The sequence below is a fragment of the Carlito syrichta genome, unplaced genomic scaffold (genome assembly GCF_000164805.1).
Source record: "Carlito syrichta isolate Samal-C Ts95f unplaced genomic scaffold, Tarsius_syrichta-2.0.1 Scaffold304443, whole genome shotgun sequence".
In the NCBI taxonomy this organism is placed as follows: Eukaryota; Metazoa; Chordata; class Mammalia; order Primates; family Tarsiidae; genus Carlito; species Carlito syrichta.
In genome coordinates this window covers 97,476-114,162 of record NW_007248539.1, presented here as the reverse complement: position 1 = coordinate 114,162, position 16,687 = coordinate 97,476, and positions in this window count along the sequence as shown.

The window sequence follows — 16,687 nt, the reverse complement described above, 5'->3', positions numbered from 1 at the left end:
GTGTGTGTGTGTGTGTGTGTGTGTGTGTGTGTGTGTGTGTGTGTGTGTGTGTATGTGTGTGTAACATATCAAAGGCTACACACCCAGCACTGGAAAGCTGGGATAAGGAAGAGTAATATAAGACTTTCATATTTTACTCTTCCATATAGTTTGTTTTTTTAACAAGCACTTAACTTTCAAATAAAACTTTTCTAAAACCATTGGACATTTTAATCAATCATGAAAGAACAGCCTAATATTTAATAGATTCCCCAGGTCTGTGCATGAACATGAATTGCCGAACATTGTGGTTTCAAGTAGGGCACCTCTCAATCAAGTCAGTACAAGTTCCACACGAACTTGAACAAGAGGGCAGCCTCATAACTACCGAGTCCCTCCCTACCTCCACCCTCCCTTCCAGCCACCCCAAGTCAGGTAAGAACTTGTAGAAGAGAATGTATGTAGAAGAAGGGAGTGACCCCAATGGTAACATCAGAGTCAATGGCTATGAAGATGCTTGCGAAACGAGGCCAGACCTTGAATTACTTACTTCAAGTTCATGGGGAGTTTGACACTCTTTGCCCATACTGATCCAAGTTTATCATCTTCAAAGCTAACATGGTAATCAGGTCAAAGATCGGATCTGAAGCTGGCCTGTCCCTGGACTGAAGACAGGTGGGTGCATGCTCTGGGCTAACTTCTTTCCCTCGGTGAGAGGTGGATTCCCAGCAGGTGCCCTCCCTGCCAGCCTGGGAAAAGGCCAGCAGGAGCATAAATCCCAAGAGCCTCCTCAGAAAAACCAGAAGATACCAGGGAGAAGCAAGAATAACTGGCTCAGAAGACAGTTCATAAGGGTAGAGGCAAATAATTCATTTAGAACATTTAAATAAAAAGTTAAGGAAAATAAACATAAAAATCACTTTGCAAAATGACAAAAGGGAATGCTTCTACACTGCTGGTATGCAAAATAGTTCAACCTCTATGAAAAACAGTGTAGCAATTTCTAAAAAAACTAGAAATTGACTCCATATGACCCAGCAATCCCCTACTGGGAATATACCTGAAGGAACTCAAATCATTTTACAAAAAAGATACCTGCACATGCATGGGGTTTTCTTGTTTTTTTGAATTGGAGTCTCACTCTGCCGCCCAGACTGGAGTGCAGTGGCAAGGTCCCGGCCACTGCAGCCTCGACCTGCTGGGCTCCAGCAATCCTTCTACCTCTGCCTTCCAAGTAGCCAAAACTACAGGAGCGTGCTACCATGCCCAGCTCATTTTTTATTTATTGTAGAGACAAGGTCTCACCAAGTTGCCTGGGTGGGTCTCAAACCCACAGGCTCAGGCAATCAATTCGCCTCGGCCTCCCAAAGTGCTGGGATTACAGGCTGAACCACCGAGCCCAGCCTGCACATGCGTGTTTATTGCACTATTCACAATAGCAAAAACATGGAACCAACCATGCTGCCCATAAAAATTGGACGGGATTAAAAAAATGTAGTACATATACACGATGGAATGTTACGTAGTCATAAAGGTGCAGCCACTGTCGAAAACGGCATGAAAATTCCCCCCAAAATTAGAGATAAAATTGCCATATGATCCAGCAACTCCATTTCTGCATATATGCCCAAAAGGAGTGAAAGCAGGACTCAAAGAGATATGTGCACATCCATGTTCATAGCATCCTTATTCACCATAGCCAAAAGGTATAAACAACCCAAATGTTATCAATGGATGAATGGATAGATAAAATGTGGTCTCAAATCATTTTACAAAATCAAATCATTTTGCAGAAAAGATACCTGCATATGCAATGGAAATTTTTTTTTTTTTTTTTTTTTTGAGTTGGAGTCACACTCTGTCGCCCAGACTGGAATGCAGGGGCATGCTCTCGGCCACCACGGTCTCAACCTGCTGGGCTCAGGTGATCCTTCCATCTCAGCCTTCCAAGTAGCTGGAACCACAGGCATGTGCCACCATGCCCAGTTGATTTTTTTATTTATTGTAGAGACGAAGTCTCATCATGTTGCTCAAGCTGTTCTCAAACCCCTAAGCTCAGGTAATCTTCTTGCCTCTGCATGCAATGGATTATTATTCTGTCTTGAAAAGGAAAAAAGTTCTGATACACGCTACAACATGGATGAACCTTGAAGACAGTAGGCTAAATGACATAAGCCAGTCCCAAAAGGAAAAATATTTTATGTTTCACTTACGTGAGGTAACTAGAATAGTCATATGTGTAGAAACAAAGTAGAAAAGTGGTTTCCAGAGACTGAAGGGGGGAAAAAAACAGGGAGTGAATTATAATGGTACAGTTTCATTCTGGGAAGATAAAAAAAGTTCTAGAGATACATGTTGGTGACAGTTACACAACAATGTGAATGTACTTAATGTCACAGAACTGTACACTTAAAAATGATTAAAATAGTCATTTTCATATTATGCATATTTTACCACAACAATTTTTTTGCAGATCTTCACTGCTCCAATTTTTTTTTTTAACCACAACACTTTTTTTTTTTTTTTTGAGTTGGAGTCTCACTCAGTCGCCTAGACTGGAGTGCAGTGGCTGCTCCCGGCCACCGCAGCCTCGACCTACTGGGCTCCAGTGATCCTTCCGCCTCAGCCTTCCAAGTAGCCAGAATTACAGGCATGCACTACCACGCCCGGCTGATTTTTTGATTTATTGTAGAGATGAGGTCTCGCTGCCCAGGTGGGTCTCGAACCCGTGGGCTCAGGCAATCCTCTCACCTCAGCCTCCCAAAGGTGTGAGATTACAGGCTGAGCCACCGAGCCTGACTACTACAACACTTTTTAAAAGAATTGTTAGGCCTCAGAGAGCAGTATTAAGTCCAATGCTGACCCATGCTCAAGTGGATTATGTTCTACTTCTGGAAGTTGGTTAATTTCCTGGTTATGACATGGAAAGCTGTGATATTTTCCTCAGTCATATCATCTAGTTCATGATTTCCCATCCTGGGCCTTCACTGTCCTCTCCTCCCAGTAGCTGGCCTCCCCTGGTCTCGCTAAGTCAAAGTCGGCACCCACCGTGGTCTCTGCTACACTCACCAGGCATGGCCAGCTGTGGCTCACCTTGGCCCTCCACATGTTAACCCTGCAGGTCCTTCCTGACTTCTGGCTGTACCAACCCTCCCCAGTTTTGTCATCTAACACTCCTGAAGCATGCCAACATGTACAGAACAAATAAAAGGCCCATTTCCTGTGTCCCAGCGGATAGCATTCTAAGGATGACAATGAGCTTAAGAGGGCAGAATTTATTTCCTAAGTTGTGTTTAAAAATTCTTAGTGGGAAACAGTCTGGTCCATGTGGCTTTAGAAATATTGCCTAGAGATAGTAATGTCCCATATCTCTAGCTCTTGGTAATGTCACGTGTCTCTCCTCTTCACTCTATTCTCTTCCCCCCCATGCAAATGAAAAAAAGAAAAGCAAATAAACAAAACATGCCTCAACCTAGGCGAAACATTTTCACTCCCTTCTTTGAAGCACTGAATCTTTGGGAGTTTTGGAATTTCGACTTCTTCAAGCAGATTTATCAGAATTTTTTTTTAATTACTCTAAAGATATTTTAGTAAATAAAAAAAGGTATCCATGTAGTTATGTGTATGCATACACACATCTTACATTTGTAAAGTGTTTTAGAGTTGACCAGGCACTTTTATAAGCATGATCTGATTTGACCTTCTCAAGAATGCTGGGAAGTAGGCAAAACCATCAGGCCTCTATTTTATAAATGAAGAAACTGAGGCCCAGAGAGGTCATGTGTGCCTCAAAGTTGAAGACGACCACATAACAAAACCAAGATTCACCCCAAGTCTACTTCTTGCTGTACTACACTATGTGGTCAAAGCAATTAGCCAAACACCATCAGTAACCACCATCTCTAAATTCCTATCGTACCCACAACCCTGAGCTGACCCTAGGATACCAAAACGTAGTCCCTGCTCTCACTGGGTAGTTTAAAGGCGAAATGTAAGGTAGTGAAAAAGGCGAAATGTATTCAATATTAAGTGGCCTGTGTCAATCATCAAATATACCCTATGGGCAGTAAATGCTTCAGGCAAAATGTGTTACACCTCCCAGACCTGAGCAGAAAGGCCTACACCTTGTAAGACTGAGACTCTAATGGGATCTGTGAAAGGAATCTGAGAGATCCAAGTCCCACTAGAAAAGGATATGCTCCTACAAATGATCTGAGGCACTGGCTGAGTTGGGCTTGGTCAGTGGTTTTGTTTGGCACACCTACACGTGGGCTTTTTCCATGAGAGACCCCAACAATGACTCACTCTGTCGCCCAAGCTACAGTGCAGTGGCACGCTCATGGCCACTGCAGCCTCAACGTGCTGGGCTCGGGTGATCCTTCTGCCTCAGCTTTCCAAGTAGCTGGAACTACAGGCATTGGTACCACACCCGGCTTATTTTTTTATTTATTGTAGAGACGAGGTCTCACTAAGTCACCCCAGCTGGTCTCAAACCTTTGGACTGAGGCAATCTTCTCGCCTTGGCCTCCCAAAATGCTGGTTTTACAGGCTTGAGCCACAGGGCCCAGCCTGACTAACCTCCTTTGTAAAATTTTACCACAAGTTCAAGTATGCTGGAAAACCTGGCCTATCACCTCAGATGTCTTTTGCTATGCATTCTACTCACATGGTCACACACCCGATCTCACCATCTATAATTGCTCTTCTCCCTCCAAAATTTCTCCTTACTGGAATGTTGGTGTCTCACTTGTCTTTGTAATTTAAAGAGAAAAATCCTTGGACAAAGACTTCTTCAGCCAACAAGCATTTATTAAGTACCTAATAGATGCAAAACATTTATGACCTTTGGGTTTGAGCAATCACTAACCATCAATCAATCACATTAATAATTAACCAAACAGACATTGATGTCGGTGATTTACCCTACACATAGGTGGAGTAGGTGGCCAGTGGAGACTTCCAAAGGCTTGCCCAAATTACCTTCCTATCAGACTACATAATTTGAAACCTATAAGGAAACCTGGGAAACCAGACACACCCAATTACCACCATTGAAGAGACACTTGTTGGTTGAGTATTTTTGGACCCATTAGCAGTACTGTGATATTAGCTGAGGGAAGGTCTTAGAGGGACATTGAAAAGGGAACATTTTTATGGGGACAGAGAAAATGGAAAGTTTGAAGCTTAGGGCTTTTGCCCAATCAATATGACCTAAGGAGTAAACAACACTGAGTGACCTTGGGCAACCAAAGGCTTAATGAGGACACACAGCACCAGGGGAGGGAGTGTCTAAAAGGCAAAAGAGAATGGAAGGGAGAGGCAGCAGAGGAGTACTCCTCCTCCATGGTTTGGCCCTGGGTCAGCCATGCGCATAGCTAATGGAAGCCTGTGGAAGAAGAGAAACCCGTTTTCCGTGCCTCCCAAACTACTCTGGGTCTAGGATTAAAAAGTTAAAGTGTTAAGCCTGAAGCTGTTCCACATACTCTCCAATATTATATGAATTCTCTGAAAAACAAGACTAAAGAAGTATCTTCTTTGGAGTCTCCCAGCCTAATGCTTCTCTGAGGCCTCTACTCTGTAGAAGACAAGACTGTCCTTGATTCCACAGCCTACTGGAATCTTCTGAGTAGACTAAGATCCTATTCTAGTTTTCTAATCAATTCAATTCACTGGCCAAATCAGTTTTTTGCATAGCATTATGCCTGTGACCAGCCTTCCTTTGGTGGTCTACCATATTGTTAATGTGCCAGAAAACATCTAAGATTAAAGCGTAATGGAGCTAAGGGAAATAATCTGTAATGAGCATTAATAAGCACCAAGTGTGAAACTATTAGAGATATTGTTACTGGGATAAATTGCTTTTCTAAATGGCGTGGGATACTTTATGTTCCACAGAGTATAGCCCTCTGTTCTAGACACTTTGTCAAACGCAGGAAAGCATTCAGTGTTCCAACTAATTCTCTTGGACATTTTACCCTATAACTACTAGAAACCAAGCCATATTTATAATAAGAATTTTAAGAGCAATATTTTATAGCTATCCCATACTTAAATATGTAAACAGTGTGCTGTTTTACAACTGGTTAACTTCCTATGGCTTTCTCATTTCTATACTTGAGAATTTATAAGCCAGGTGAACTGGGGACTCATTATCAGAATTTTTCTTAGAATGGGCCGGGCATGGTGGGTCATGCCTGTAGCCCCAGCTACTCAGGAGACTGGGGTGGGAAGATTGCTTGAGTTCCCCTTATTTGGCTATTTTATTGTAGGAGTATGTACTGTTTCAACTTGGTTTAGTTGGAACTACTTTTCCTATGGTAGTTCCTTATGGTTCAGAGATAGAGCTGGCCAAAAGAAAAACTTGTGTGAAATTTGGAAGGCAGGAGTAAAGCCAGTAACCATTATTTTCTGAAGGTGACAGACAGACAGAGAGGTGTGGACAGCTTGCAGTTTATCCTTGCTCTCTCCTGTTCAGCTTTTCCCAACTGCCAATCTACTGACCAGTTAGCATCCCACAGCCCACCACCAGATTTTGGCTACAGACTCTTAGAAGCAAAGATAACACCCTTCAACCAGCTTTCCTACTCTGGCAACTGGTTGTATCTGCTTTCCAAACTGCCCACCATTGGGGCAGATTAGGAATTTTTCACTAATCTTCCAACTCTTCCTTTCAGATCTGCACTTCCCCAGCTTCTCCCATAATGGTGTAAATGAATTCTTTTCACCATAATACTCCTGGTAATCCCACTTTCCTGCTTAAACCCTGTCTGATTCCTCTGCCTCAGCATGCTAGAAATAACAAACCAATTAGAGATTTCACACCAGAGTCAGGAGCTGGTTCCACTTTCTCTGTTCCTGAAGAAAGATGTGCAAAACTAAACTAGATATTTATATCTACATCTATAATTATGTGTACATCCTCTTTCTGTTATCAAAAATAACAATATGGTTTGTAAACAGAGTAAGATGATACTAGTTTTAAATGGTTCTTGCCAGGCATGGTGGCTCACGCCTGTAATCCCAGCACTTTGGGAGGGGTGGAGGTGAGAGGATTGCCTGAGCCCAGGGGTTCAAGACCAGCCTGGACAACTTGGTGAGACCTTGTCTCTACAATAAATCAAAAAATTTGTTGGAGTATGGTGGTGCTCACCTGTAGTTCCAGCTACTTGGAAAGCTGAGGCAGAAGGATCACCTGAGCCTAGCAGGCGAGGCTGCAGTGGCCATGAGCATGCCACTGTACTCCAACCTGGGTGATAGAGAGACTCCGATTAAAAAATAAATAAATAAAATATTCTTTTTTGGATTTCAAAGATGTGTTAAGTAGAATAAGTGCCAATTTTCTGCCAATGGTGATACCCCAGTTGTACCTGCTAGTTCACAATAGTGCACAAAGGAAAAGGAAAAGGACATTGGAAGCCGTAGCTATTATGCCCTGTTCAAATGATAAAGCTCCCATCTTTAGTCTTGAGCTGTGCACAGCAATAACATAGTCAAAAATCATAAATATTTGTTTCACTTTCTGAAATTTATGTCATACAAGAGATCACCCAAGCTCTAAGAACTTACTTTATTATTCACATATTTCACCCTTACATACCTCCAAGGGTCTCATCTCAGTCTCTGCCAAATGCAGCTTCTGATTATCTTGCGAATTACTCCGGAGCTGCCACCAATTCATGTTTGCCTCCTTGCTTTCTCTGCACTTTCACACGTGCCCCAGGGACTGTCCTAAACCCCAAATGTCTTATCTGTTGTGACTTGAAAACTTTCTGTTATGTGGGATTAAATGTGGCTACAGGACTCACACACAGCCTCACATATATTGCAGAATGTCTCACACACACAAAGGAAAATGGCAATTTAAGAAAACCTGGTACGCCACCAGAGAGGCACCGACCCATGAGATATTTATGATATTCAGCAGACAAGATAAGGAGCTAGAATAAAAATGCTACCAGACAACAGGCAGCAGGAAACCTGGGAGAACTGGTTTCTATCTAGTACTGACTCTGCACTAAATTGCTATGGGTTGTGGACAAATCACACACATCTGTTGGGGCAGAAAGTGCTAGTTACACCAGTAAACATTTGCCCTTCTTGAGTGTCCACAGTTTATTTGAGCACATGACAGCCAGGAATAAAACTCCATTTCCCAGTCTCCTTTGCAGCTAGATATAGATACGTAACTAAGTTCTGGCCAATAGGATATAGAAGAAAAGATTACATGGAAGTTTCCAAAAATTTCCTTAAGAGACAACTGACATGCATGTCCTTAACATCTTCTTTCTCTCCTTTTTTCCACCTTACTTCTTGATGTAGAAATGTTATGTAGATTTCTATCTTGGATCATAATGACAAGAGTCACACTCTAGTGACTATGTAGCCTGGGTTGTCAATGACCAAGGAGCCCCTGTACTACACTTCCATGTTGTAGGGAAATAAGTTTCTATGTACTTTAAGCCACTGTTTTTCAGATCTCTATTACATATCCTAACAAACACATGTTTATTTTTAACTATCCTTAGGTGTTATTAAAATTAATAAGATAAATATCCAATTAAAATGTTATTGCATTAGCAATATCTTTGACAATGTTTATTTTGTAATCAATCAGTAGAAGCAAATTTTTCTGAGATTTTTGACATTAAACAATCTTTATTCTTTTTTTTTTTTTCTTCTTTTTGAGTCAAAGTGTCTCTCTGTCACCCAGGCTGGAGTACAGTAGCACACTCATGGCTGCTATAGCCTCCATGTACGGCTCAGGTGATCCTTCCACCTCAGCCTTCCAAGTAGCTGGAACTACAGGTACACACCACTACGCCCAGCTAATTTCTTGACTTATTGTAGAGATGAGGTCTTGCCAAGCTACCAGGCTAGTCTTGAACCCCTGGGCTCAGGCAATCCTTTCACCTCTGTCTCCCAAAGTACTGGAATTACAGGAATGAGCCACCCGCAAGATCTTTCATCTTAAAAATGTTCATATTCTCTGCTCTGGAGGTTGGGCAAAATTGGAAAGGAACAGAGGAAGAAGTAGTAATAGGAAAAAAGTCACAAGCTTGCCTTTTTCCATCTTACGTGTTCACCTGGTCAATCTACTTGGCATAATCGGAGAAACAAAAATAAAACCAGATGGAGGAAAACAGCCTATGATTTCACCAAAGCTCCATAGGATAATCTTCAGCAACATCACTGAAACTTGTCCCCAGGTGTCCCTATTGTTTGCTTACTGGGCCTCTTAACCATGAATCATGTTTCTCTAAGATTCTTGGTGGGAGCTACTCAAGCCTCAGTGATACAGGGATCTCTACATCACCTGTCCCTTTCCTCACTGTGCTTTATCACTCCAAGTCTGCATTTGAGCTAGAATCTTTTTTTTTTTTTTTTTTTGAGTTGGAGTCTCACTCTGTCGCCCAGACTGGAGTGCAGTGGCCGCTCCCGGCCACCGCAGCCTCGATCTGCTGGGCTCCTGCAATCCTTCCGCCTCAGCCTTCCAAGTAACTGGAACTACAGGCATGCACTACCACACCCGGCTAAGTTTTTGATTTATTGTGGAGATGAGGTCTCGCCAAGTTGCCCAGGCGGGTCTCGAACCCGCGGGCTCAGGCAATCCACTCACCTCAGTCTCCCAAAGCGCGGGATTACAGGCTGAACCACCAAGCCCAGCTTGAGTTAGAATCTTAACAGAACTTCCTGCTCAAATTCTCTCTGGAACTCTAATCCTTTTTTCTTCCTTTGTGTTGTTTCTCATTTCATCAATGTCAGCTCTCCCAGAATTATGGTCTCCTTAGTCCACTGTTTACTTCCTCCCTGCCTCTCCTGACTCCCAGCCAAGTTTCCAAATAAGCATATTTTTTTTAATGTTTTTAAAATTTTTATTATCTTATTTATTTATTTTTAATTGGCAAGTAATAATTATACGTATTTATGGGGTACATAGTGATGTTTTAGACTTATAATGTAGAGTGATCGGATCAGGTTAACTAACATATTCATTATCTCAAACATTTATCCTTTCTTTTTTTTTGAGTTGGAGTCTCACTCTGTGCAGTGGCACACTCACGGCCTCTGCAACCTTGACCTGCTGAGCTCAGGTGATCCTTCTGCCTCATCCTTCCAAGTAGCTAGAACTACAGCCATGCATCACCACACCCAGCTAATTTTTTTGATTTGTTGTAGAGATGAGGTCTTGCCAAGTTGCCCAGGCTGGTCTTAAACCTGTGGGCTCAGGCAATTCTCTCACCTCAGCCTCCCAAAGTGCTGGGATTATAGGCATGAACCACCGTGCCCAGCCCATTTATCCTTTCTTTGCATTGGGAACGGTCAACATCCTCCTAGTTATTTGAAACTATATATTATTGTTAACTATAGTCATCCTACAGTGGTATAGAAAGTAAAACTTATTCCTTCTATCTAACTATAATTTTGTTGCCTCTAAAAATAAGCACATTTTAAGATCGGGCTTGGTGGCTCAGCCTGTAATTCCAGCACTTTGGAAGGCCAAGGTGAGTGGATTGCCTGAGCCTGCAGGTTCGAGACCAGTCCAGGTAACTTGGCAAGACCTTGTCTCTACAATAAATCAAAAATTAGCCGGGCATGGTAGCATGCACCTGTAGTTCCGGCTACTTGGAAGGCTGAGGCAGAAGGATCTCCGGAGCCCAGCAGATCGACCCTGGGCTGGCTATGAGCTTGCCACTGCACTCCAGCCCCTGGGCAACAGAGTGAGACTCCAACTCAAAAAAAAAAAAAAAAAAAAAAAAAAAGCACAATTTTTTATTAAAGAAAATGCCCAAGCTGGGCTCGGTGGCTCAGCCTGTAATCCCGCGCCTTTGGGAGGCTGAGGTGAGTGAATTGCCTGAGCCCGCGGGTTCGAGACCCGCCTGGGCAGCAAGACCTCATCTCTACAATAAATCAAAAAATCAGCTGGGCGTGGTGGCGCATGCCTGTAATTCTGGCTACTCGGAAGGCTGAGGCGGAAGACTCGCCGGAGCCCAGCAGGCCGAGGCTGCAGTGGCCGGGAGCGGCCACTGCACTCCAGTCTGGGTGACAGAGTGAGACTCCAACTCAAAAAAAAAAAAAAAAGAAAAGAAAATGCCCACTGGTCAGCCGCCCAAGTATCTTAACTATATCTTGATTATGTCAACTTAAAAGCAGAGCACAAACCCTTCACTAACTATTGCAAGACCTCATTACTCCTAGCACTTTGACTTCATTTGTCTGGTCTTTACTGAAGCTTTGTGGATCACAGAGCAGGGTCAAATCCAGCAGCACATTAGATATTTCTCTTCTCTTAAAGGCCTTGTCTGGCCTTGACCCCAACAGAATTGTCGTAGGAAGGGCTTTCTTGCCAAGCTTTCCCATACTCCTTCCAGTCCCTCTGGCTTCTCCCTTCTTTATTCTCCCTCTGTGCTCCTCGCTTTCCTTTCCATGCAGAACATTTGAGCTCTGCTCCAGCTTCAAGCCATTTTTGTGAGCCCATGTCTGCAGACCCAAGCTCTTTAAGCTGCTTAACCAGCAGCCTGTCAATTGACAAAAACCCTCTTTAGAAGGCAGTTCACTCGTTCTCTTTTGTGGTCTGACTTTGTCCCTTGGGGCCTCGCTCTGTTAGGCAGTTTATCATATGTATTTCTTTCAGACAAATGTAATAGCCTTATCAATGTAATGCCTTGGAGTGTGGGCTCTACATCCAGCTACCAGGGTTCAAGTTCTGGCTTCCCTACCCGAATACCCAAATTGGTTAGATACAAGTGAAAGCTGCAAAGAGAATAAAATGTCTCTGTATGCTTCTGCCCTATGAATTTCCATGGAACCACTAACCTTATCTCATGTGTGTCCTCAATTACCATTTCATTTCATGAACTCCTTGAAAAGAATGTAGCTCTTGTCTTTTTGCTTACTTTTTTTCTTTCTTAAAATTACTGTTCCTGGTGAGAATAATCTAGAACAATTTTGCATAGGCATTTAAAGGCAGGTAGACATTATCCTTCTAAGAATATCTACTTTTTATTTTATTTGATCTTATTTTTTGAGTTGAAGTCTCACTCTGTCACCCAGGTTGGAGTGCCGTGGCATGCTCCTAGTCACTGCAGCCTCGACCTCCAGGGCTCAGGCGATCCTTCCACCCTCAGCCTTCCAAGTAACTGAAACTATAGGTACATGCCACCATACCAGGCTAACTTTTTGATTTATTGTAGAGATGAGGTCTCACCAAGTTGCCCAGACTTGTCTCAAACCCGTAGGCTCAGGCAATCCTCTCACCTTGGTCTCCTAAGTGCTGGGATTATAGGCATGAGCCACCATGCCCGGCCTACTTTTTAAATAGGGTTTTAATATTTGCTGATAAAGAAATTAAATAGTTCGCGACCCCCCTGGGGCAGCGAGACCTCATCTCTACAATAAATCAAAAAATTAGCCGGACGTGGTAGCGCATGCCTGTAATTCCGGCTACTCGGAAGGCTGAGGAGGAAGGATCGCCGGAGCCCAGCAGGTTGAGGCTGCGGTGGCCGGAAGCGGTCACTGCACTCCAGTCTGGGCGACAGAGTGAGACTCCAACTCAAAAAAAAAAAAGGAAATTAAATAGATGTTTAACAGATTAGACATATTGACTTTGGTGTGTTACTCAAAGTACTCCAGAGAAACAGAACCAATAGCATATATATTGATTTACAAGAGAATAGGGTATAGAGAGAGAGATTTATAAGAGATTTGTTAGGAAATTGACTCATGTAAATATAGAAACTGAGAGGTACCAAGGTCTGCCATCTGGAGCTGAAGAGCCAGGAAAGCTGGTGGTGTCATTCAGTCCAAGTATGAAAGTCTGAGTACTAACAAGGGGATGGGGGAGGAAGTGTCCCACATGGTTCAAGACCCCAAGTCTGAATGATACAGAGACCCACTAATGTCTGTTGATGTTGCCACAGCCCCTAGAGAAGGACACCCCCAGTCGGTAACTTCAGGGGATCCTTGACTTCCTTGCAGACTGCACCCAAAGATGTAATCCTTATTTACTTCCCTTCTTAGTAATCATAGGTTTGAACAATATAGTATCAATGTAATCATAAGTCTTGTGATTTGTATAACTTTTGTATCAATATAATCATGAGTCTTGTGACTTGGGTAACTTTTGTAACACATGATAAACTTCCTTTTCTCTCATATGTCACTAATCTAAATGTAAAATGCAGTTGTAACTTAAGTCCTAAACAATGCTCTGCTGGTTACGTGGCTAATGTATAGGTACTGACAACTCTGGACTATATACGTGAACTGTAAAAGCCTGGAGGGCGAGCAGAACTATTTTAAAAAGACCTCAAGTCCGGCTCTGTTCCCTGGATTCAAACTCAGAAATAAACTTTCTACCAGTTCTCTGCCCCTTCGATTTATGGGAATCAAGGGGAGCAGCTGAGTGTTACTCAGACCATAACATGAAGGTCCGAGAACCAGGAGCTCCAATGTCTGAGGCAGGAGAAGATAAGCAAATTTGCCCTTCCTTCACCTCTTTGTTCTTTTCAGGCCCTCAACAGATTGGATGATGCCAGCACAGTTCTTTACTCAGTCTGCCAATTAAAATGCTAGTCTCTTCCAGAAGCACCTCACAGACACACTTAGAAATAATGTTTTACCAGCTTACTGGCTATGTGAGCATCCCTTAGCTCAGTCAAGTTGACACATAAAATTAACCATCCCACTTGGAGAACTGAAATAAGATCAAGTGAGTCTGACCCTTAGCTCTGAACCTTAAACTACACATAATTTCCACAGCCCCCATTAGATTAGCCTCTCACAGCATCAGGGAAAAGACATAATTCCTCAGCAGGGCATACAGATAGAAAGACCATTTCATTTGCCCAGGATAGTGCTGGCATAATTATAAATAGAAGCCCTTTTCATCTCAAAAGAATGTTCCATTTTGGACAATCTTCTGTATGATCTCCCTCAGTAAGGCACCTCCTTCCACCGAGACTCCTAAACCACAACTTCCCTCTCCTACCCTCAACCGATCTCATACTGGACACAAACATCTGGATCCTCCCGCTGTTCCTATAAACCCCACACATCCGGGCTGGCTCAGAGAGGTAACCGGTGCTGAAGGGATAGTGCATGTCCATGTCCCCTTATCTCTCACTGACCTCTTCCAAATCGAAAAAAGACTAGGCTCCTTCTCCTCTGACCCTGACACTTATCTTAAGGAATCTACATATTTAACCCAATCTTGTGGTTTAACCTGGCATGACCTTTACGTAATCCTCTCACCCACTCTTCTATCCGATGAGAAGGAACACGTCTGGTTGGCAGCACCGGTTCACGCCAAAGAGCTTCATCAGTTAGATGACCAAAAGCCGGTAGGGGTGACTGCAGTTCCCCAAGAAGGGCCCAACTAGGATTATCAAACCAGTAGACCCGGTCGAGCATCACACAACCACATGATAACCTGCCTCGTTGCAGGCCTCTAAAAGGTTGCCCGTAAGGCTGTTAATTATGATAAAATCGGAGAAATCACCCAAAACTCAGATGAAAACTCAGCTCAATTTCTGACCCACTTGACAGTGGCTCTCCAAAAATATACTAAACTGACCCGGCCTCAGCTGAAGGAACAGTTGTTCTTAATACTCACTTTATCTCTCAGTCAGCCTCAACATCAGGGAAAAGCTCAAAAAGACTGACAAAAGGCCTCAAACCCCTCAATGAGACCTCCTTAGTATGCCGTTGATTTTTAAATTAGAGTCTCACTCCATCACCCAGACTGGAGTGATGCTCATGGCCACCCTAGAGTCAACCTGCTGGGTTCCGGTGATCCTTCTGCCTCAACCTTCCAAGTAGCCAGAACTACAGGAGAGCGCTACTACGCCCAGCTAATTTTTTTTTATTTATTGTAGAGATGAGGTCTCACCAAGTTGTCTAGGCTGGTCTCGAACCCTCAGACTCAAGCAATCCTCTCATCTCAGTCTCCAAGCTGGTATTACAGGCTTGAGCCACTGTGCCTGGCTGGTAGTATGGCTTTTAAAGTCTTTAATAATAGGGAAGAGCAGGCAAAGCTAGAAAAAAGAGAGAAATTCGGCCAAATACTGGCGGCAGCCCTTAAGGGCTCCGAGCCAAATGCCCCATTTAAAGGAGCCCCTCAAAAGCACCACCAGGCCATGCTTCAAATGCGGCAAGGAGAGCCATTTGGCAAGAACATATCCAAACTCCCAGCCTCCATCAAAACCCTGCCCACTATGCAGACAACCAGGACACTGAAAGGCTGACTGCTCTCTCTCCTCAAAGGAGGACTGCATCCCCTCCTGTTCCTGTCCTGAATCTATCCAACCTCACCGCTGAAGATTGAAGGTGCCCAGGGTCCACGTCCCCGTCTTCCATCTCAATCTCAGAGCCCCGGGTGACTATCCAAGTGGCAGGTAAGCCCATCTCCTTTTTAGTAGATACAGGGCCACTTACTCTGCCCTTCTCGAATTTTCGGGACCTGCTCGTCCCTCCAACATTTCCATTGCCAGGGTTGACGACCTTATATTGTCTTCCCCAATTACTGAACCTATGTTATGCATTATCCAAAATACTTCATTCACATACTCCTTTTTATTACAGGCTAAATGCCTTATCCCCATTCTTGGTCAAGACCTTTTAATCAAATTCCAGGCTACACTTTCCTTCCACCTCCCCACCTCACAATCTGCCTTTCTCCTTCTCCTCAACCAACAAGATATGTCCCAACCCAAACAACCCCTGTCTTATCCTCTCCCTGCTTCATTGTTAACCCAAAGGTCTGGGATACTTCTACCCCTTCCATTGCAACCCACCACACTCCAGTCCAAATACACCTTAAAGATCCATCCAAATTCCCAAATCAACCTCAATACCCCATCTCCTTAACACACCAACAAGGCCTTAAGCTAATCATCACAAAACTCTTTTTTTCTCTGACCTAGCGTCTCTTAATCTTGCTCCCGGCACACTTCTCCAATATATAGATGATGTCCTTCTATGCACCCCTTCCTTAGAACAGTGCACCCAACATACAGCTCAGCTCTTAAACTTTCTTGCTGAAAAAGGGTACAGCATTTCCCCATCCAAGGTCCAACTCTGTACACCCAAAGTTATATATTTAGTAGTCTCCCTCCTCTACTGAAAGGAAAATCACAGTAGATCGAAAAGCCCTTATATCCAACTTACCCATGCCTACCACTAAAACTGAAATTTTGCCCTTCCTCGGTCTCACCGAATTCCTCTGTTTATGGATCCCCAACTTTAGTCTCCTAGCTAAGTCTTTTTATAATGCAGCAAAAGACAGCTTCCTAGAACCAATAAGCCCCTCTGTCCATCTGGTCCTGCCTTCCAATGCACTGAAACAGACTTTGCTCTCTGCCCCAGCTTTAGCACTTCCTGAGCTTTCCCACCCTGGCCTCCTATACACCACAGAGAGGAGAGGGATAGCCTCAGGGGGCCTAGGTCAAAGAAAAGGGCCTGCATTTACACTAGTTGCCTATCTTTCTAAACAACTCCACAACACAGTTAGAGGATACCCAATATGCCTGTGAGCCTTGGCAGCCACAGCCACCCTAGCTCAGGAAAATAAAAAACGTACCCTTGGCCAGAAAACTACTATCTTTTGCCCACATGATTTAAAAGATTTGCTTTACTATAAAGCCATAGGATTTCTCTCCCCATCAAGAATACAATTATTACATATTACTTTTATTGAATCCCCTAACTTTGT